Raw genomic sequence first — 24,049 nt, 5'->3', positions numbered from 1 at the left:
GTTTATATTTATTTATTAAAGGCTGCATTTATATACCTGTCAGGGAACTGACATCGGAGCTAGAGGCGGAGGGAAGGCTCTGAAATGATGCTGGAGAAGGGCCCAGCAGGGAGAGAGGCAGCTCTGCAGATGGGGAAGCCAATCAGCGCAACACCAGGGATATAGAGGGGCTGATGGGGGAATTGGCGAGAGGGCTCCAGGACTCTTCGCCGGACACCAGCGGGGAGAGCACGGGTCCTCCGCTACCCACGCCCACCCTGCGCAGAAGACTTCCGCGCAGAGAGAGTAGGAGGAGACTGGGTGTCAAACAACTTTTATGTTGGAAAAGATTTAAGAAACGCCCACTGACGGATTCTGCTAGCGACTGAGGCAGCCACGAAGTGAAGGGCTGTCCAGACTGAAAGGTTTAGCAAGGCAACAAAGCCTGGAGAGGCGGCAACTTACGCACGAGCAACCCATACACATTACAATACCCTTTCCATAAACAAAAGTCACATGGGAGCTAGTTTGGATTGGATTGTGGTATAAAAGAGTAACATCTGCAACAAATGATTAAAAGCCCCTAAAACACAATTAATGAGCCATTTTAAAATCATTTTGCTTGTACCAGAGATAGGCAAAACTGCTACTTTCTTTGTTTTTTCCTTAGAGAATTATACAAACGGCCACTGTGCTGCATCTATGCAATATTTCTATAGTGCGTAGATGAAGCTGTTTATTATATTTAGTACAATGAGCTGGTTACCTGTTATCAGATTGTTTTACCCGTTGTGACCTGCCGCTGGCTTTGTTGTTTGTTTATTTGTGATATGCTTACCGGGCTGCTTTCCTATGATGCAAGCCGGCCTTGCAATGGAAATATGGGTTATAAATGTTTTAAATACATGTTTTTAATGCTGCATGTGGCAGCTATGAATCAACAGGAGGCACCTATTGGTTTTCCTTGCGTCGGGAACCTTTCCTTGGATTCTCAAGGGTGTTCAATGCCTACTGAATGGGAAAGCGGGATAGCGGTAACACCAGTTCCAGAAACTGGTTAAGGTTAGAAGGCTTCTTGCTAGAAAAGAGGGAAAATCTAGATAATCAGAGGATGCAGGGAAAAATAAGACCTTCTGAAGGTCTTCCTTCAGAACCCCTCCATCATAGGCTCAGGTTGTATATATGTGTGTAAATAAACCACATATCATAAAGACACCGCAGTCTCCACTGTGCCTCATTTCCAAACAAAATACAAATCCTGGGGAGCACCTAGGAATCTTGCTCTGCTCAGCTATAGTGGTGGTGTGCAACAATACAATAATGGGCTGGATGAACCTTGGGGTCCCTTCCAACTCTACAATTCTATAATTCTATGAATGTGATCTCCACAATTCAGTCTTTTACTATTAATTATTTTGCCTGCAGGACTGTGATAAATCCTTCGCAATAATTAATTATTTTGACCTCCCTTGAAGTACTGCAAAATGAAGTCACTGTGCAGGGGCTGACTACTCCCAAGCCCACAGGTTGTCCCCTTAGTTCTGTAAAACTTTTTGTGAAAACGCAAAACATAAATTACTTCCTCTATTAGCTTCACAACCAGGTCAGTAATTTTCCTTCCAACCGGCAATTAATGAAATTATTCCTGTCAAATATGTGCATTTTCTTGTCATAATATGCTTTTTTATTTGCAGCTTAATGAGCTTAACAACCATTTTATTGAGCTCTTAGCTGGGCTACAATATAACCTTTTCAGCAGAGGGGAACAGGAAACCCAGCGTTTGTAAATTTGCCCAAAAAATATACCTATGTATTACACCTGTGCTTGTTGATTTCAACCATACATTCACACTTTTCCAAGCATGCAACTGAAATGAGCAAAATCACAAAAGACTATGGAGCCAAACACCATTTAGGATCAATTTATGCACTTAATGTTCCAGAAAGAACAGCCCCATTTCCATGCGCCTTCCATTCGACTCTGTAAGCACAATCCAGCATGTGTCTTACTCAGAAATAAACCCCACTTAATTCAATGGAACTTGCTCGCAGAGCATCGGATTGCAGCCTATGAGGCTTGCAGGTGATGTCATCGTGATTTGTTACCAGCACTAAAGGTAAAGGTACCCCTGCCTGTACGGGCCAGTCTTGACAGACTCTAGGGTTGTGCGCTCATCTCACTCTAGAGGCCGGGAGCCGGCGCCGTCTGCAGACACTTCCGGGTCACGTGGCCAGTGTGACATCGCTGCTCTGGCGAGCCAGCACAGCACACGGAACACCGTTTACCTTCCCGCTTTAAAGCGGTACCTATTTATCTACTTGCACTTTTAGGGGTGCTTTCGAACTGCTAGGTGGGCAGGAGCTGGGACCGAAAGACGGGAGCTCACCCCGCCGCGGGGATTCGAACCGCCGACCATACGATCAGCAAGCCCTAGGTGCTGAGGATTTACCCACAGCGCCACCCGCGTTACCAACACTACTTTGCTTTAAAAGTCCTTACATTTTTATTGGTGTTTGTTCCTTCCGCTTCGATCACAGTAGGGGATGTGAGGCTGGGAAATTGTTACAGGCTCTCCATGCACAGCTGATGAGATTCATGAGTTTGCTAGGATTTTCAGCGTCTCAGTCATTTTCAGCCTCACTTTATAACCCTGTCCTTTTGAAAGTTTTATTTCTTAGAACACAACTTTACAACAATAACTCCAGGGACATGGTGGGGCTTCATACAGGATGGCATGAGTTGAGACACCAGTGAGCAAGGAAAAAGGAAATCTTGGTCTCACTACCACACAAATGCTGAAAATCCACATATGCTTGAGAAGCCAGTCACACAAACGTTAGAGCAGCGTTTCTCAAACTTGGGTCTCTAGCTGTTGTTGGACTACAAATCCCATCACCCCTAGCTAGCAGGACTAGTGGTTAGGGATGATTGGAGTTGTAGTCTAACAGCAGCTGAAGACCCAAGTTTGAGAAACACTGTGTTAGAGTATGCAGAAGGGTCAAGCTTTTTCTAAAGGTTGCAATAAGGCATTAAAACAAGATCTGCAAAGCTTGACTTTGGGTATATACAGTAAGAATTGACATGAAGTCCCTCTCCCACTGGCAGTGACAGCCTATAGGACTAGTATTGGTACTACAGTACTCAAAACATTTCTTGTTTTCTTGTCATTTAGTTATGCCCATTGTAGAATGTAAACTTGGTTTCATATGAGCTGTTCTATTTCCGTCTGGAAAGAGTATCCTGAAAACCTTTCAGGTTGCTCACTCACAGAGAATAGGCAATTGCATTCAAGAACAAGTAGTGCTATTTCGTTCTTTCTTATTCTCACTTCCACTTCAGATATATTCAAATAGCAAGTAATGGTTGGAATTGGGAAAGGATTTCAGAGAAGCAGCTCTTCCAAGAACTACTGGTCCTGAGCACTATGCATCACCTCCAGCATCAAAGCACAAGAGTGGGAAACAAGATATTATTATTATTGCATTAATTTTGTAGCTGCCCTGTACCCATCGATCTTGGCACTTCACAACATAAAATTACAATATAAAGCATTATGCCAATAAAGGCCAGTAAGGTAAAGGTAAAGGATTCCTGGATGGTTAAGTCCAGTCAAAGGAGACTATGAGGTTGTGGCGCTCATCTTGCTTTCAGGCTGAGGGAGCAGGCATTAGTCCACAGACAGCTTTCTGGGTCATATGACTATAATGGTTGGGAGTTACTCGTGTGTAATCCTGCTCCGTTTGAGCGTTAGATTGCCTGGTTAAACCCTCCGGACTGCACAGCCCATCTCAGCGTGGCTGCCCTTAGTCACTCGTAGAATCTGTCTGTGGGCGTTTCTTAAAGCGTTGCCAACATAAGAGTTGTTTGACGCCCAATCGTCGCCGCCTCTCACTGCGCGGGAGTCTCCTGCGCAGGATGGGCGTGGGCAGCGGGGTGCTTGGGCTCTCCTCGCTAACTTCCAACGAAGAGTCCTGGAGCCCCTGCACCTCCCTGTCCCGTTGCTCTCCTGGATCCCTGGTGTTACACTCATTCTCTTCCCCTTCTTCCCAGCTGAGTCTCCCTCTAGCGCTGGGACCTTCCGCTGCAGAATCAGAGACCCTCTCCTTCTCCCGTGCCTCTGATGGCAGTTCCCTGACAATGACCAACATGACTAAGCCGCTTCAGGCGCAACAGAACACCGTGACAGAAACCAGAGCGCACGGAAACGCCGTTTACCTTCCTGCCACAGTGGTATCTATTTGTCTACTTGCACTGGTGTGCTTTTGAACTGCTAGGTTGGCAGGAGCTGGGACAGAGCAACGGGAGCTCACTTCGTCATGGGGATTCGAACCACTGACCTTCTGATCAGCAAGCCCAAGTGGCTCAGTGGTTTAGACCACAGCGCCACCCGCGTCCAATAACAACAATATAAAACACACAAAATACATAATAAAAACAGAATCCAGCAGGGCTTTTCTTTATGTTCTTAAGATACAAATAGATTCTCTGCCCCACTCCCACCCCTTCTGGTCAAAAGTGTCATAAGACTAAATCTTGTAAGTTTACGTGAACGGTGTGTCCATATACCATGAGCAGTGAATTCCTTTTCGAACTCTTGGGCTGTGTGTGGCACGTCCCCTATAATGCCTTTGTTACTATTACCAGAATACTAACTTAGTTTAGTAGCTAGAATTTGCAAGATTTTTCATTGGTTCTTAAAATAGCTTACTGATATTTCTGGGCTGATTCTTCTTCTTTTTTTTATGAACAAGGGACAGAACAAAGCAATAGAGGCTAAAGCCAGACAATAGTTTCTTTCTTAGAGAGTTGAAGGTGATACAGCTAGCATTGCTCCCTGTGGTTTCCTATAAACTCGTTTCTTTTTATCCTGCTACCAGCTGTGGTGTGCCTGGATGGCAGAAGCTGCAGACAAACCTACAGCTGGAGGAAAATACACCTCTGTGCTGTTGCTGTTTTAAACGCACCTATCTAGAAATACTGGTTTAAAGAGCAGCAGATTAATGCTTGTGCTGACTCAATGGGAAAGTTGCATGAGGCCGTTAACATGAAGTTTTGATTATACACCACATCTTTGATATGGCTGCTATCATAAGAGGAATATAATTAGCCCTATGTCTGAATTGAAACCCAGTGGACTCAGTTACACTTCTTCTTATAATACAAGAAGATTCCTGCTGGATCAGACCAAAAGCCCCTTGAATCCAACGCTCAAAATAGCTAAACATATGTCAGTAGGAAGTCCACAAGAGACTCATGAGTGTAACAGCAGAATGGAGTGTCATTACCCGCACTGGGATCCCACAGCTAATTCTCCCCTGGTCTCCTCACTGGCCCAAATAGGACTAATGTAGCCAGATAGCCCTAGTGATCATCTAATGTTTATTGGATGGATTTCCCCCCCAAATTGATTTTTGAATTCTGAATTTATTGTTATTCACGTTTTATATTGTATTTTATGCTGTTTTTTGTTGCATCAATTAAGTGTTTTAAATTTGTTCTTAGCTGCCCTGAGCCCGGTTTTCTGAACCGGGAAGGGCGGGGTATAAATAAAAAGTTATTATTATTATTAAAGAGCGGGGCTATAGGTGGCTCACCCATCTTGGGTTCAGGCCCTGCCCACTGCTAACATGCCAGCAGAACCCCCCCTCAAGGAAATGCTGCAATATTGACAGAATAAATGTTCCTCAACCCTGCTTTTATGTAGTGGAGATTACATGATGGACTACAGCAGTGCAAAGTAGTCTCTGTCCTTCATTCTGCTACGGTTGAAACAGCTGGTGCAGGGCAGTAAACCTTCCTTGTGATAAAGGGCTTTCTCCAGTGAAAATAGGGGCGTCCTGTTTAATAATAAAAATAAATAATAATAATTTTATTATTCATACCCTGCCCATCTGACTGGGGTGCCCCAGCCATTCTGGGCAGCCTCTAGCATATAATAAAACATTAAACATTTTAAAACTTCCCTATACAGGGCTGCCTTCAGATGTCTTCTAAAGTTGTATAGTTACTTATCATCTTGGCTTGGGGGGGGGGGAGAGGTTGCATAACTCCATTCCCTCCAACATTTCTCCAATGAAAATAGGAATGTCCTAAGGAAAAGCAGGACATTCTCAGATCAAATTATAAAATTGATATGGCTTTTGTAAATCCAGGATTGTCCCTGGAAAATAGGGACATGTGGAGGTCTGTGCTTAGAAACCAGAGCAGCAAGGTCAGTTTCCCCTCAGTTGGTTAATACTATGAAATAGCTGTTTCTCATGCCGTGGGGACAACACTGTGCTCTTAAAGCACATTCAGAGCACATCCCCCCCCCCCCGAAAAAAAAAATCTAGGAAATGTAGGTTGTTAAAGGATGCTGGGAATTGTAGCTCTGTGAGGGGTAAACTTACAGTGTCCAGAATTCTTTGAGGGAAAGAATATGCTCTGAATGTGCATTAAAGGCATTGTGTGTTAGCCACATCGGAGTGCAGTAATACTCAGAAACACACCAGCAGGTGGAGTCTTCCCCTATAGTTACTGGAGGAATATGCTGTTCTTATGGCCCGTAAAACATTACACATGTAGCAATTTCCTTTTGGCAAAGTCATGCTGATTGTTAATAAACAGCAGTCATCTGCATAGCTCTTCCCCTTTCTTCTGTATTAGGTCTAAGGAGAAGAGAATGTACTAAAAAGATAATAATTGTAAGCCCACCAAAAAAACCACTTCCTTCGAAAATTACTGGAAGAGCATTTGCTCCAGTTGACTAGAGAGGGATCCGCTGCTGTATATTAAACAAAAATAACGTCCATTTTTAATCCGTGCTCCTGTCTTCCAGGCTGCTAGCTGTGGCGAGCCACAGCGGTGATCAAATTATAGCTCCACCACCCATCCCCAGTCTGTCCCCCTTACCCTTTTCTGAAGGCCTTCTCAGCTATTGTTTTTAGAAGGTAACAGGTGGAAGGAGCACGATGGGGGGGCATTTAAGCAGTGTGGGAATGTGATTTTCATTAAGAGCCCCTCTACATTATCTGCTCTAACTTGAGCACTGGGTCATAGTTTTGTTTTTAAACTGCATATTCATGCAAAGTAGAGATTGTCATTAAATGCTGGCTATGTGTGTGTGTGTGAGAGAGAGAGACAGCAAATGGGAGAGAGAGAGGAATGCAAAACAGGTAGAGCAGAACTCTGCCCAAACTCTTGCTTCCTTTGACTTACTCTGTGAAACTAATATATGCTGCTTGATCCAGGAGTACAGAGAAATGCATACGCAGCCATCTCTAGCACCTCAGAAATGTCTCCATTCACAAACAAGTACCCAGCAGTCTCTTCTGTTGGCATTTTCCCTATTCCCTTGCCAGGCTAAGAGAATCATTTATAATTGAAAGGATGCCTTAAAAGCATCACCATGAATATCTTCGCTCTTGGTGTACGCAGGGATGAAGAAAATAAGTTGTGAACATCCTCTGGCTTATTAATAATCTCTCTGTAGAGAATCAACCACCCATCTCCCCCAAGTTTACCTCATAAAAATTGCACCATTCCTGTGTGGGCAAGCTTTACGCTGCTTGGAAACTTTGATTTGGCAGCACACAAACTTCTGCGAACAGGATGTTTTCCTCTAGAAAATGGGAAGTGTTCAGCCTGCAATTCGGTATTGATTGAAATGCTGCCTTGCTATCAATTCCCACATGGACATACTGTGCTAACCTTTGAGCATCTTGGTGGGGCGAAGGGTTAGTACAGGCAATAATGTACAGCTCTCAGGCCGAACACACTGTGCCCTGAATTCAGCCTCTTGTTACAATCTTGGGATTCCTCCACTTTCATTGATGTGTGGGAGAAGTTTCATTGCACAACCAAGTATCCTTGAGCTAATGGAACAACTTTGTTTGATAGCACCCAGAGTGTTTGAAAGGTTCAGCAATTAGCAAATATGGAATTGCTGCAATATTCAGAGGCAAATATTGCTGGTTTTTATATTTTTGAAAGGGAAACAGCCATGATGTCCTAGTAACCTTTGGTGAACCTGAAAGCTCTTTTGCATACATCATGATCTAATTTAATTAGTGCTGGGAGAAAGCCCATTGAGCAAAATATACCTTTCTTCTTACTACACATGTATAGGATTGCACTGATAGTTTGCATAAGACTTCATGTGCGCCATCTTAAGACTACAAGAATGGACAGTAGTCTGGGCCTTTTCCTTCATACCCAGTTTTCTCATTCTCTCCTCCACCGCTTTTTAAAAAGTTTTATTATATACTTGTTTAATGTCCAGCTGGATGAAGAATTGTGGGCTCAAAAGCTTGTTCACTACACTCTGTCCTTGTCGTAGGTCCTAAGGAAAGTATTATACCACTGTTGTTGTTGTTTTATTCCCCCCTCCCCACTCCATAGACACACAATGGACTAACACAGCTATCTGTATTTTTTTTGCATTGATTATGATTACCACCATATCTTCTCATGACTTTCTGGGACTATATTATGACATTAAATATATGAGACCCTCCAAGTGAGAGTCCCAGATTTACAGAAGCTGTCCTGGTTTCTGACTTGATCCTGGAACATCCCACATTTCCTTAGGACGCCTGGAGGCGGTTGGAGGTTGGATGGCAGCTAACAGATTGAGGTTGAATCCTGACAAGACAGAAGTACTGTTTTGGGGGGACAGGAGGCGGGCAGGTGTGGAGGATTCCCTGGTCCTGAATGGGGTAACTGTGCCCCTGAAGGACCAGGTGCGCAGCCTGGGAGTCATTTTAGACTCACAGCTGTCCATGGAGGCACAGGTCAAATCTGTATCCAGGGCAGCTGTTTACCAGCTCCATCTGGTACGCAGGCTGAGACCCTATCTGCCTGTGGACTGTCTCGCCAGAGTGGTGCATGCTCTGGTTATCTCCCGCTTGGATTACTGCAATGCGCTCTACGTGGGGCTATCTTTGAAGGTGACCCGGAAACTACAACTAATCCAGAACGCGGCAGCTAGACTGGTGACTGAGAGCGGCCACAGAGACCACATAACACCGGTCTTGAAAGACCTACATTGGCTCCCAGTACGTTTCCGAGCACAATTCAAAGTGTTGGTGCTGACCTTTAAAGCCCTAAACGGCCTTGGTCCAGTATATCTGAAGGAGCGTCTCCACCCCCATCGTTCTACCCGGACACTGAGGTCCAGCACCGAGGGCCTTCTGGCAGTTCACTCACTGCGAGAAGCCAAGTTACAGGGAACCAGGCAGAGGGCCTTCTCGGTAGTGGCGCCTTCCCTGTGAAACACCCTCCCACCAGATGTCAAAGAGAACAACAACTACCAGGCTTTTAGAAGACATCTGAAGGCAGCCCTGTTTCGAGAAGCTTTTAATGTTTGATGTATTATAGTATTTTAATATTCTTTTGGAAGCTGCCCAGAGTAGCTGGGGAAGCCCAGCCAGATGGGCGGGGTATAAATAAATTATTATTATTATTATTATTATTATTATTATTATTATTATTATTATTATTATTATTATTATTATTATTTCATCAGATAAATGCTGGCAGGTATGGTTACCTGAGCCAAGGTGATAAGTAACTATATAATCTTTAGAAGACAACTGCAGTCCAGTATAGGGAAGGTTTTTGTTTTTGTTTTTTTTTTAAAAAAGGTTTATGTATATGTTGGAAGCTGCCCAGAGTGGCTAGGGGAAACCTTTTAGATAGGTGGGGTATAAATAAAATTATTATGGAATAGGATGTCCCTATTTTTATCAGAGAAATGTTGAAAAGTATGAAGTAACAGGAGGATTTAGTACATTTCAACAAATTTATAAAGTGCTTATAAGTGATTAGACCATGATTATTTCTCTTGCCAACAACACACAGTCCTTCTTGTTTCATCTGCAGGTGTTGTCCGAATTCTTTCTCCCAAGCAAATGGATCTTTCACTTCCTTCATGGAAGCTGCGCAGTCAGCATTCCAACCACTTTCTGGAAATGGCCAGGAAATAGGAGTGGAGTCACTGAAGTACAGTGCCCCCAGTCCCCACATTCCTGCGGTGCTCTGGAAAGATACCAAGGATCAAAAGCTACTGAAAGATTGAGGGGAAACAAGTAGGGTCACACTCTCCCCATCTTTCTCCTGATAAATGTCACCAACAAGGGTAATAAAGGCAGTTTCAGTGTTATGACCAGGTCAGAGGCCTGACTGGAAGGGACCCAAGTAATCAGCTTCCTCCAAGCATGTCCACTACCACCTTCTCAAGCATTTTGCCCCCAAAGGGGATATTTGACAATTGGCATTAGTGGTTTAACACTTCTGGATAGTGTAGTATTTTGGAGAGGTTAGAAGAAAAGAAAACTGCTAATCAGCAGAGCACCTTAGCCCATGTGAAAGTTGCTGGAACAAGCCTAGATTATTCCATTAGTTTAGGAATGGGGTGAGTGGGAAGGTTCTTATAACACTCTATCAGGAGGTTAATTTAATTCCTATGTTGTAGATGTTCACAACGGTCTGTCGCTTTTGTTCTAAATTTCAAAATGCATTTAATCTGATGTGTCTGACATCATGTAATTTAATTTTAAAGAACTCCTCCTGAGATATATACCAGCATCTGGTCATTTCCCAGTAGCTCAACAGGCATTTACTGTTAAGGGCATTGTAGTTGCTAAAAGAACTATTTTAGAACACTTGGAATCTGCTTCCTCTCCAATCAATATGCAGTATGCACAATTAGCAATTTCATTTACGAATGGAATAAAGGCATACAAAGGGAGAAGGAAACTCGAGACTTTTTTGGACGTGGGCCTTCCCGCCCAAATTATGCTGCCCAAATCAATGGGCTATTGGATTTTTTAAAAAAGAGGCTTGGATGCTTATTTTAGCTATGCTTTAATACATTTCTTTTCACATACTGAAATTACCTAGAAATAATAAAAATAAAAGAACCTGGTCTCATTTTACATGCCATTGCAGAACACATATAAGTGAAATAATGGGGGAAACCCTTTGGAAGAATACATCAGTGTGCAACATAAAAAAACCCCCACGAACTCCAGCTAATAAAGGCGTTTGAAGGGTGCTATGATTCATCTTTAATATGTAAATTGTGATTATGTTTTTTCCGGCATTTGTTTTCTATGCCTCATAATTGCACACACATATTAAATAATGTTGCCATACCGTTCTCCGCTTAATGAGGGGTATTTATTATTATAAATGGAACCAATGAAAATTGGATGTGTTGGACGCAAAGCAAGGATTAGAATGGATTTTGCCTCCCATCAAGTCAGTCTCTCAGCCTTATAATAACTACATCTGAATTACTCAGCTATAACTTCCAGAAAGATATGATGTCATAATCAATATAGACCGATCCATAACGAGGGCTTTGCTAGTGCAACAGGGGTACTCTCCTGCCTTAATAATTTCCTGCCTTAAGTGCTCTCATTGCAGCTTCCTTTTCTTTTCCCCCTTCATAAATTAAGCCTAGAGAAGTAACAGAATCTGACAGAAGAACTGCTGGGAAAGGGTTTATAGAGGTGGGTGCACTCAAATTGCACATAAAGTGGGACATACTGAAATATTCAACCTCATGGGTAACCCAACCTATAAGGTATGCGAGAGCCTAGAAGTGTACAGTTTAATTCAAAGGGAAGGAGAGGGGGAGCGAGAGAGCGAGACAGAGGAGTAAAAAGCAGAGAGCGTGTGTCTTATTTCTTGCCATTGAAATGTCACTGCTCCCTTTCTGACAGCCGTGCGGTTCTCAAAATCTGCCTGACTCACTCTGAAATTATTTCCCAGTGCCACAATGTTTTTTTAAGCATAGAAATCACCTTTTTTAAAAAAGTTGATGAATGCAAACCTGACATTCTGTGCAAATGTCCCTGCAAGGACACCTGAGACTACTTGCCAGGCTATCATGTTTATCAGTTGAGAGCTAACCGTTTGAGGGAGGTGGGGGCACATTTGTGAGAAGCTTGTCAATTCTTGGGGCAGAGCTGACAACTGATATCTTAGAGGGAACCCGATTTTTGTTCTCTGACAAAGGAACAGCTTTTGTCCTTTTAAGAACCCCAAGGAAGTTGGAAGGTGCAAAGTGCAGTTTCTGATGTCACATCGTGATGGCGGGTGGTGGGGATGGGAAGGCCCTTGCTCTTGCTAAATGCTTACCCAGGCATAGGCAAACTTTGGTCCTCCAGATGTTTTAGAACTACAATTCCCACCATCCCTAGCCAACAGGACCAGTGGTCAGGGATGATGGGAGTTGTAGTCCCAAAACATATGGAGGACTGAGTTTGCCTATGCCTGCGCTTACCTGTTTCAGATAACTTAAAAGAGACAGAAACTATGTTAGACTGTGGCCACATCTTTGAGGTTCATGAGAGTTTCACTGCCAACATCCATCCCATGAGAACCAACCAAACGCCATCATTATATCTGCAGGTGAGACCCATTTGCAATGGTCTTTGCATGGCAATGCAACAGTTGTTTCAAATGGCAGGGCTTTATGGCTGCTTTTCCATTCTGAACAGGCTGCCCTTGACAAGCATGTTCAAGGAAAGATAAGGATTAGGAAGGAGTTGATTGGTTTTTGCCCTCACAAAAATTACCTTTCCTGTTCAGGGAAATCTATATTCTCCCTCTTCATGATGGCAGATAAACCTGAGAGCAGCTAAGGTTACCTCTTGCCCCTGCCCTCCTTTATTCTTCCCAGTTTCCCTTTTCTTTTAATTATATAGTCTTTGCCCTAGTCAACAAGCAGTTTTAAATGTGCAATCTTTCTAAGTGTGATAAATGCACAAGTGAACAAATGCATGCGGATTATTCTGTCTGGAAGAGGTACAGCTGACCTGCACTTAAAACAACTTTGGGAGCCAACTTCAAGAGCAAAGTTCTTGTGTTCCATATATACCGTTGCAACTAAATTCTCCATTACCTAAACAGGTTTTATTTAAGGGAGGGGGCTCATGGATGATATACGCTACAACAATGAACTGCGGTTACCTAAACCAGGCATATGCAAACTCGGCCCTCCAGATGTTTTGAGACTACAATTCCCATCATCCCTGACCACTGGTCCTGTTAGCTAGGGATGATGGGAGTTGTAGTCCCAAAACATCTGGAGGGCCGAGTTTGCCTACGCCTGACCTAAACTAATGAGAGTAATCACATGCACATTTGTGTTGCATACCTCTCAACATTCCTCAGATGAAAATAGGGACATTTCTCACTCCCCACAACTGACCCTCCTCGGCCCCCCATTTTTGGCCCATCCGCTGCCACAGAGCGTTTCCACAATTGCAACACAAATCGAACACAGCACACACACTGTCCAGGGGAAAACCCCTTAATCCTGATTTTATTTTACTTCATTCTTTGGTAGATTTACTGAACGAAAAGCAATAAATAAGTTTCAGAAAGGGGCAGGATTAGATGTGGGGGCACAAAGCACTTTTTAAAGAAATCAAGACTCCTTGCGCTTCGCTCCACTCCCCCCACCCAAGGTGGCCTCTGCCTGCCCCTCAGAGCCAGTGTGTCACATTGGGTTGTGCCTTGATGGTAGCAGCCTCTCCTTCTCTCCGCCCATTCTCTGCTACAAGTGGCCCAAAGGTGGAGGCCAACAGTGGCGGACATGGAAATGCCATGGGATGTTCCCTCACAGCTGTTATTACCACTGCTGTGACAAGTAGTGGCTCATCCTTCTCCCCGAGTTCAGTGGCAGCAATACTGGCAGGGAAATTAGGGACATTCCAGGATCAAATCAGGAGCCAGGATGGCTTTTGGTAATTCCAGGACCGTACCTGGAAAATAGGGACACTTGGAGGGTATGTTGCTGTGTTTTGATAGCAGTTTGTATCATATAAGGTGTGCTCTGCTTCACCTCTTTAAAGCCAGAGCAGAAAACATGTGCCGGGAATATCACTTAAGTAATTATCTTTGCAGCACTTATAAGGCATGAAAGAATGGGAATTAAACTCCCCTGGCAGATTAAAAATAGAAGGCTACTTTGAACCTCTGAACCTCCTATAACACAATCAAACTTACTGCCAAAAATCCTCCGAAAGGTGCCACATGAGCAAGTGAAGATTAAAACTACAAAACTGTTTGTATGGAAAGCAAAACACGTACCTATCGGGCTTTGCGCCAATTCCGTTCCCTGCCAGAAGTTGAATGTTTCCATTATTGCAGCACAGTGAAAGGTAATATTTATTTGGGTCTGAAAACTTTACCCCACCCCACTAAACATAAAGATTTCGTTTTGACGGTGGCCAAATCGCAACAGGCTTTACATTTGCTCATGTGGTTGTGAGATTAGAAAACTCAGCCTTGGACACAGTGGCCTTAGTCTGCCATCTGTCCATGGAAATTGGTGGGAAATAACACTGAGCAAATGAATCTTGGCATATTCTCTCACCAAGTTTTCACCTTCACCTCCATAATTTAATTATGTACATAATGCATAGCGATAAGGGAAGAAATGAGCTCACGGTTAAAGGTGAACCTCCCTAATTTGCACCTTCAAAAAAATAAAAATACAAAAATACAAAAACCAAAACACTACCATCCTTTGAAACTCATGAATTTTGCATGGCACTTCTCCAGTCGAGTACTGTTACACAAATGCACATGCTGGGGCAAAGTGTGCATAAAAATGCATATGTTAGCAACCATAGCATAGCAAAAATGCATTATATTAAGGAAATTACTTTGCAAAAATGTGTATAACAGGGGAAAATGCATAGAAGCACGGGTACATTAACTCCAAAATCCTGGCTGGATCTAGACACACCAAAAAAGCATTGTAAACCTCAAAGTGGGAAATCATGTTGGTGGAAGACGGACCTCCATAGTGTCATCTGGTGTCACAGTGTTGCTACGCATATAAAACGCTTTTTCTTTGCTCATGTAGCTGAGTTTCACAATTAATTTTCACGAGGACTTAAAGAAAAAGAGGAAACTGATCAGAAACATCAGTTTTTAAAGAGTGGAAAAATGGGGAACTGAAAGAAGCAGAAATTGACAGATTTGCCCATCCCTGATAATACAAAGCATATGTTTATGCATTTATACATACAATCATAGAGCTGGAAGAGACCCTGAGTATCATCTAGTCCAGGCATAGGCAAACTTGGCCCTCCAGATGTTTAGGGACTACAACTCCCATCATCCTTAGCTAACAGGACCAGTGGTCAGGGATGATGGGAATTGTAGTCTCAAAACATCTGGAGGGCCGAGTTTGCCTATTCCTGATCTAGTCCAACCCCCTGCAATGCAGGAATATGCAGCTGTCCCATCAAACCTGCATATATACATACATATACACATGCAACCAGGGAGGAACAAGAGGCAAGGGAAGTCAACAGAAAAGCCTGCTTCATGTCCTAATCACACAAGGATTGGAAGGGGCAGAGTAGGCAGGGCACTCAGTTCCGGCACCTCTAAGGTGGGCGCCATTGCCATTCAATGAGGATGGTGCTCAAGGTGAGTTCCGGCACCTCTTTTTGTAGAAAATAGCACTGAGAGTAGGCCTTCTGTGGGATCTGGAAGCCTGATTGTGCATGCTTCCAGGTCAACTAGAAATCTATGCATGCTGGTCTCCTCAGCTTAGAAAGCCATGCTCAATACGTGGGCACTGGGAGACAGGGAGCTGCACAATGCTGGGGACTGGCTGGTGCCATAGTCCAGTGCTTCCCTTTCCAGTGCCAGATGCTCCTTCCCATAATAAACACATGACAAGAACTAGAGAGAGTGTTATGTACTGAGTTGAATAGGATCCAAAATGTAGCAGTCTGATTGGTCCGCAGGAGCCACCCAATCCACTCCAGGTGGAAGTGAATCTGCAACCTGATTGGCCTACAGGAGAATCCCGGAATTAGCCAATCACATGGGGCCCATTGTGTAAATAATGTATATAAAGCAGAGAGTTTGGGGAAACTTGCATTCCTCGCTACTATGAGCTGAATAAAGAGCATGAAATCCACACGCGACTCTGAGTATGTTTCAGAGAGGAGAGACAATGTAGAGGGAGTAACGTAAAAAGCATTCTGCATGTGAGCAAACTTAAGGAATGGTGTAGGATAGGTGACCTTTGTGTAAGTTATTGTGTGTTTGGTGGGAGGACTGTTTCTATCAGTTTATTCATGTGAGAGGGACCTGTGTGTACCTGTAGCCCCTATCCAGGACCAGGCCTTAGTCTTTCTTATTTTGTTCTCTCTTGTACACTCCCAGGTTTGCTTGTGTATCCTCAAAAAGTGTCATGGGGCATAAGTATCATGTAGCAGGCAAACAAAAATACAAAATTCCCTGATGATTAAATTCAGGCGCCGCCTTCATCATCAGTTAAGCTTCCCTTCAAGCACAACCTTTCTATTTAAAACTAGGATCCCCGTGAGGTCCCACACATTTAAATATGCAACCAACAATTTTAGAGCACAACTCACAGGCAGACAGAATGTGAGGAAGGCTCTCAGTATGGTGGCATTTGATGCGCAACTAGCACAGCAATCTCCCAAAATAAACCGTTTTAGGATCAGTTTTATGACAGGTCAGATTATCGGCTCAAACCAAACGTTTGTCTTTTTAAAAATCCTTTTAAGTAAAATTGACACAGCTCAATTTGGGACAGACAAGGCAATTACAACTTTCTTGGACAAATCCAGTAAGCCGAGGGAGATATTTCAAAGACGCTCTGTGGAAAATGATACGCATCCAAGGTGGGGGAGGGGTGGATGTGAGAGAAGGACTCATATAACATGGATGCTGAACAGCTTATAGCACATACCCAGGGTGAAAAAATAAATCACTTCTTTTATTTTCAGCTTTCATTATTCATAAGGTCATATTCCTTTCCCCGTTAACACAACTATTTTTAAAACTTGTGGAAAACAAAACAAAGAATGGATATGGGGCAATCTGTTCCATCTGCCTGGATGAGCAGGGAACTAAATGAATACCATAGGGCACCTGGTGTTTCCATACCATATTCAACGCTAACATTTCTAATTTCCCCCAATTATATATCAGGTTGGCATGACCCCAGATGACCCTAAAGCCACAGTATCTTGTAAACTTTAGCAACTTTAGCTCTTTGGACAGAGATAGCCTGTCACACTCTGGTAACAACTAGCCTACCTAGACATGTCTTTTAAAATTTATTTTGTACAATTTTAAAACCATTGGTTTCATTTATATATTTTTGTTTTTATTGAAATCTTTCATGGATATTTTATAGCATTTTACACAAACTACTTAGAGACTTTTAAATGAAATGACATTTTGCTAAATCAGTCATTCAGTCTACAAGTGGGCCAAAGGTTTGCAAAAACAAACTTTTCCAATGTGTGTGAGCATGACTGTATGCGTGTGCAAAAGATTTCGAACCTCTGAATTCGGAGGCAATATCAAGGGTGGGGAGTAAATTTTTCAGATAGCTAGTGTATGTTGACTACAGCCATGAGCAAAGGCAGCTCCCCCAATAAGACAGCTGTGAAGATGAAGATGATGAATATCTAAACCACTTCTGTACTTCACTCAGTTACAGTTATGGTTACAGCTATGGTTGTTGCTTTCCTCCTTTGATTGATTTGTGCACCTTGTTGACTTTTTGCAGTTGTATTTTTGAAAATTAATAAACATATGGTAAAACTAATGCACACACCTGGAATAATGCCACTGCAAGTGGCATCCAAAGTACATTTTTCAGCCATTGTTTTTTTAATGAGGAAAAGGAGATAGCCGCCATCTTTGCTTTTATCACATGTATCTAAAGTATTCAAGGTATTACCGAAAGTGCATAAAAGCCCTTAAAACACCCTAGGAGCCAGTTACCTGAAGGATCACCTTTTCTCTTATACACTGGCCAGATTGCTGTGATCACCTGGAGAAGTCCTCTGTCTCACATTTATTTTATGCTCTCTTGTTTTCCATGCAAGCCAAGGCTCTCAGCAAACTGGCACCAGCAATTTGGAACACTCTTCCTATTAAATTCCAGCAGGCGCTGCTAATTCTGATATTTCATCACCTACTGAAAAACATTTTTGTTTCTCCAAGCATTTTTAGGGAATCATTTTGATTCAGTGCTAGTCATTTGTTCTGTGTTTTATAGCTTTATGGTGTTTTAATGATTTTATCGTACACTGCCTTTTTTTTAATGCTTTGCTGGCCTTTAAATATCCCCCACACCACCACCCCAACTGAAGACCTGTCTTCCCAATTCACCACCACCAAATGGCATAGTAAAATTGGGAATGAGTACTTTGTTGCGGCCTTAAACTAACATCCCTGTTAGAGTGCTGCAAAGTGTTGTATGCAAGGCTGCCTTTGAAGAATACCTGGAAACTTCAATTAGGTCAAAATACAGCCAGTTTTTGGGATAATAATGCAATATGTGTAAGGTTGGTGCGGTTTCTCTACTTAGGTTTTGAAAACCTTTGTTTGTGACATTTATTTATGTCTTGAATATGTTTTTATGTTTTTTGTGGTATTTACTATTTTTTTTAACAAAAAGAAATACAAAATACAAATGCAGTCACTAGACAATTGACTTCAACAGTCTGGAAAGAAAATATATTGGTGTTTTAAAACCAACTAACCGGCTCCTGGTCTTTTTTATAGCACAATTCAAATCATAACAATTAGAGCTCTCTACAGATTGGCATTTGAATATCTAAAGCACTGACTTCTTGTCACATGAATTGGCCCATGTCAAGAGACATGGAGACATCATGGAGAGAGTGGTCAGATGAGCAGCAGGTGTGGGAGGAGAGGAAAGCCCTAGAGGAATGCTGGGAGGGCCCTTATGGCTTGGGAAGCAGAGAATTGGATTTGGGGACAGGGCTAAGCAGAAGAGTGACCCACCTTTGGGCCATCAGATACCATTAGCATAACATAAGTGTGGTGGCCTTGGTGTTTGCCTGTGGCTTTCAGGGAGGAGGCATCTAAGGGTAGATCTGGATTCAAGTTGTCCCATTGCCTCCATCTCTATCTCCAAGGATGCAGAGATGACTGCACCAGCAGGAACAGACAGTGCAAACTTTTTGTACTCATAAGGATGCCCACTTACTTGCCTGGTGCTGAGACTAGGGGGCATGTCAAGTGTTGAAACAACTAATAATAATAATACAGTCATACCTCATGTTACGTTTGCTTCAAGTTGCGCATTTTCAGGTTGTGTCCTGCTGCGACCTGGAAGTACCAGAAAGGGTTACTTCCAGGTTTTGCCGCTCACGCATGTGCAGACACGCAAAATGACATCACATGCATGCGCAGAAGCGGCGAATTGCGACCATGCATGCGAAGATGCGGGTTGCGTTCTTTTCAGGTTGCGAACGGGCCTCCGGAATGGATCCCATTCGCAACCAGAAGTACCACTGTAATAATAAATTTTTATTTGTACCCCGCCCTCCCTAGCAAGAGCTGGGCTCAGAGTGGCTAACATCATATAAATAATACAATATGCACAGAAACAAGCAATCAATCGATTAAAATGCATCCTAAAATTAATTCAAATAAATTAAAATTAAAGTTAAAACTGAACTGATGACAATCCGCAGGTTAAAACTGAAAGTGGTTAATACTTGCCAGGACCAACTGTTTCCACTGATATTATAAGGACCTGTGAGTGGTAAGTTTACACCTAGCCATATATTGCAGAGCTCTGCCATGCCTTAAGAATGTGTAGCCTGCAGCTAAGCCTTTGTTGGGACAGTGTACTGATTTTTGCAACAGAGCCTTTCATCACAAACTGATAGTTTGCAGAGGGCTTTAAAAATTAGTCAGAGAACTGCATACAGGCCCAGAACCACACATTGCCCACCCCTGATGTATGGGTTGAGATTATCATGGCTGCAACCCTTTGACCCTGCAGTTATTGTGCATTCTCACAGCTCACTGCAGAAAAGCCATGGCAGCTTTCCCAATTCACAGGTCCCCCCACCCCCATTAAGTACTAAAGCAAGGTTTGTATCTAATGTAGCACCGAGTAACCATCCTACCAGTGTAAGGATTTGTGTTTGTGCAGCAGGACGTCCGCTGTCCTCCGCTTGCACATGCCCCATCTGCTCTGGAAGGTTAGGGGAACACCTAGAACAGATTCAGATGTTATGTACTGAAGTTCTCACCCTGGGCCAGCAGGGGGATACTGTAGATAGTTATGCAAATAAGGGTTTGAAAGTGACGTTCAATGATTGGGTAGTTTTAGAAAATTGTTACAGTTACGTTGTACTGGAGCTCTATTATAAGCAGGCTGACTGAACCCTTCAGTTCAGTTCTGTTCTGGCCTCTGAATAAACAAGAGCTATTCGAAGAATTGCTGTGTCGTCTGATATGTTCACCCACAACTTAACAAAAAGTGTAAATCCTTGGAGTTTCTCAGCACTACACTGGAAACTGTTTTCCTGTTTGCCCCTTTCCTGGATCTATTCAAAATAGTCAGGAACTACTTGTTCGTCTAATTTTAGCATCCTCCAAAGTACACATACCTTTTCATCCCTGGCTAATTTGACATTAAGTGTTTAAGTGATAAGGAGGGAAGAAAACAACATAACTTGTTTGAATGTCAGACATCGAATGATGCCAAGGCACTGCTTGATTAAACCGAAAGCTGCAGATAGACTCACAGCCCAAAATAATCTGCCCCAGGATGAACTTGAATCTGTATCTTCAGTGCAATCCTGAGGCAGCAGTCTTGAAGTTGGTTAGGACCTCAGCTGGCCTTAGAAGTTCAGAAGTAAAGATGAACCTCAGATATAACATGGATGGTCAACAATGCTAAATTTTGGGGGGCTGGAGATGGTGGCGACAAAGAGATAAGCGCCTACTAGACAATGTGGGAACATAACTTGAAAGATATTGGGAGAGTAAGAAGAACCTAAATGAGAGGCATGTGAAAGAACTATTAGAAAAAGAAGGGGGGAACTTAATGTTAGAAGCTTGTGGTAGGTGTGGCCTGCACATATTCATTCATGTGTACATAGTCTCTCTCTCTCTCTCTCTCTCTCTCTCTCTCTCTCTCTCTCTCTCTCTCTCTCTTTCTCTCTCTCTCTCTCTCTCACACACACACAGACATCCTCCCTCACACACACTTAAAAATGGGAAGAGTGCAATCCACACTCTCACATACCCTCCAACATTTCTCCAATGAAAATAGGGACATCTGTAATTATTATTCCATAGCAATAATAATATTTATACCCTGCCCATCTGACTGGGTTGCCCCAGTCACTCTGGGCAGCTTCCAGCATACATAAAAAACACAATAAAACATTAAGCATTAAAAAAAACTTTCCTATACAGGGCTGCTTACTTAGCTCCTTGGCTCGCGGGTCACATAACTCTATACACTCCATCATTTCTCCGATGAAAATAAGGACATTCTAAGGAAAAGCAGGACATTCCAGGATCAAATCAGAAACCAGGATGGCTTCTGTAAATCCAGGGCTGTCCCTGGAAAATAAGGACACCTTGAGGGTCTGCTCTCAAAAGCTCTCCTTGCTGAAACAGAGAAGACTGGACCACTCCCTACTCCAGCCGGGAGAGAAAGAACTTTGAAAGTGCCGGTAGTGCTGGTGCAAGGAATTATCTCCACTGCTGATACTTTGCCTTCCTTTTTATTTCCATCATCCTGGTTTGAAAGATTCAATTTCAGGCCAGAATATCAGTGCAAAATATCAATAAGTAGAAAAGTTGTTAGATCAGTTGTCTTGAGCTATGCTTATGGTGAAAAAAAAGGACGAATTGCACAGTTGCACAGCCATTTTTCTGCAGTCATTGCACGTTGACTGTGCCATTTTGGGCTGAGCTGGCTGTGTGTGTGAGCATACTAACGCCATATGCTGAAGTCAGCGTAGATATGATTTTGGAATGAAAAACAGATAATTCTTTTGGGAAGTTGTGTTGAATGCTAGGTTCAACAAGCAATAACTTCAGGTTTAATTAAACTTTGAAGTCCAAGTGGAATGCTCTTGGGGGTAAGGGAGGTAGGGAAAAGCAACCCAATGCCTATTAATACCACAAACATTTCAGTCAGAATCCCTAGATCTTCACCACAGTGCTAATTGTAATGCACTAAGCTGTTGGTTTATATTAGCGATAGAGGGACATGCCTCTTTATTTTCAGCATGTCTATTTTTATAAAGATTGCAGCTTGGTAATGGTCCTTAAATACATGCTGGAGTAATGGGGTAGGCTGCGTGAGGATTGCTTCTGAATACCTTGTGAACTTATTAGCCAACATGGCACAATTAGGGGCGGTGATCTCACTGAAGGAACAAGTCATGTGTAATCTAATACCCTATCGTATTAGCTCACCATTGAAATAAATAATTAGGAGGCAAAGGAACCAAAAACAAAGCCCCTACCTAGCATGAAATACTTGGGATTATCACTAGCCAATCTTTCCAACAAGAGTTCATACCAGCGCAATAATTACTGTCGTGACAATGTAACCAGAAACAAATTAACACTAGCCATATATGCCATTTGAAAAGTTATTGTACTCAGTGCTGTATAAAACCTCTGCTAGTTTCAGTGCTATTTTCTAAGATCTGTTCAAAACTTTTCAGACATCATACACACTATTCAAAAGCAAGCTAAAAAGATAAACTGTTTAAACTATCTGTATTTCTTATTCTTAATTACTAGTTTTGCTTCTAGGCCCCCTTCTGTGTTCTTGCCTTAAGTTGTTGAATGCATGAAGTGAGGTCCGCTCACACAACGAGACCCCCCCCCATCTCACCCACCTGCATACCCCCACAACCCTTAAATCTGCTCCGGGCGTTGGGGACACCCCAAGAACAGGCTCAGGGGAGCACAAGGGGGGGGGCCTCATTTCCCACCACACTGAATTCCTCTTGCATCGAATTCCACCCGGTGATTTTAAACATCCATGGCAATTTCAGTTCTCACTTCAATCCTACATTTGCACAGTGTCATAAATGCTACCTTTTGATGGTGTGCTATCTCTTTACAACAAAACCTTTGTGCCCTCCAGATGTTTTGGAAGTCCCCTCCTGTCAGCCCCTGACAGCAAAGGCCAGAGAATTGTGCTTCAAAACATGTGGAATGCATCAGGTTTCAGGAAGGCTGTGTTAAATATTATGATGTACTTGAGCTGCTATGAAAATGACGATTGCTGTTTTAATTTAAAAATGCTGATGCACTCAGGAATTAGAGAGAGAGATTTTCATGCAGCGGGTGCTATTAACTTCAGTGGGGTTTGTTCAGATCAAACCAAGGTTTATGTCCAACGAAGTGGAATTGGGAGTGCAATCTTGCAGTTTGGGGTTTGATCTCCAGCTGCAATCATTATGATGAGGTGCTGAAAATGTATCCATGTGGTGTATAGCCAATATATCAGTGTGTGTGATGTTTGCGTGCACAAACCTGACCAGTCCACAGCAGCTCAGCTAGAAGTCCACACAAATTAACAAAGCAAAGCCAGTGACTGCCACAGATGGAGAGAGTGGTGTGAGATTAAAAGTATTAGCCATTTTGCTGCTGTTGTTGATTCTAAAATAACATTTAAATGCCACTCATGTGTTCTTGCTCCCTCTCAGCCCTGTATCAATAAATGCCATGCTGTATCTATAATCTCCACATAAAACCCATGTCTTGAGAGGGAAGCAGTTTCTGTTCACAGCTCACACAGGAATGCCTTGCTCCCAACTCACACGAACAGAGAGAATAATGCCCAACCCACTTACCTTTCCTAACGTTCAGAACTCTGTGAGAGAACCGCAGCCTCTTTGTCACTGAAAAATCTTTATAGTCCTCTCCACACAGACTCGGTTTTGCGTGGTTTTCTTTGCAAGACAAAGTTCCCAGTCCCCTGAATACAGAGTCTAGTGGAGACCAGCTCCACTGAAACACACACCTCTCCCTTCTCTCAAGCGAGTGGATTGAGACAGCTGGTTTTATTTTAGCCCTGCATGCAGAACATGGCACTTGGCACCTATTTTTAGGGGCTGAGGCCTGATGAGCCAGTGCCTGAGTCGACTACTAGCTCTAGGAACCTGTTAGTAAAGGCCATCTTAGAGTGTCCTTTTGTCATATCTCTATGCATGGCATAAGCACTTGTTCAGTCAATCAAAGTTTCACTTACCTAACCCTCTAGTC

At 42.9% G+C, this 24,049-nt stretch overlaps 1 protein-coding gene across 1 annotated transcript in view; it reads right to left on the bottom strand.

The window, feature by feature from the left end:
- Nucleotides 1-23,769, bottom strand: part of XIRP2 (xin actin binding repeat containing 2) — a 77,243-nt gene extending 53,474 nt beyond the window's left edge. The window contains exon 1 of the mRNA XM_081189409.1: nucleotides 23,638-23,769. The gene's annotated coding sequence lies outside the window, so the exon portion shown is untranslated. The remainder of the gene's footprint in view (nucleotides 1-23,637) is intronic.
- Between the last annotated feature and the right edge of the window lie 280 nt (nucleotides 23,770-24,049).

This window comes from Podarcis bocagei, assembly GCF_964188305.1.
Source record: "Podarcis bocagei genome assembly, chromosome: 1".
NCBI lineage: Eukaryota > Metazoa > Chordata > Lepidosauria > Squamata > Lacertidae > Podarcis > Podarcis bocagei.
The sequence above is the reverse complement of the archived record's forward strand: the minus strand, read 5'-3'. Positions and strand labels throughout refer to the sequence as shown.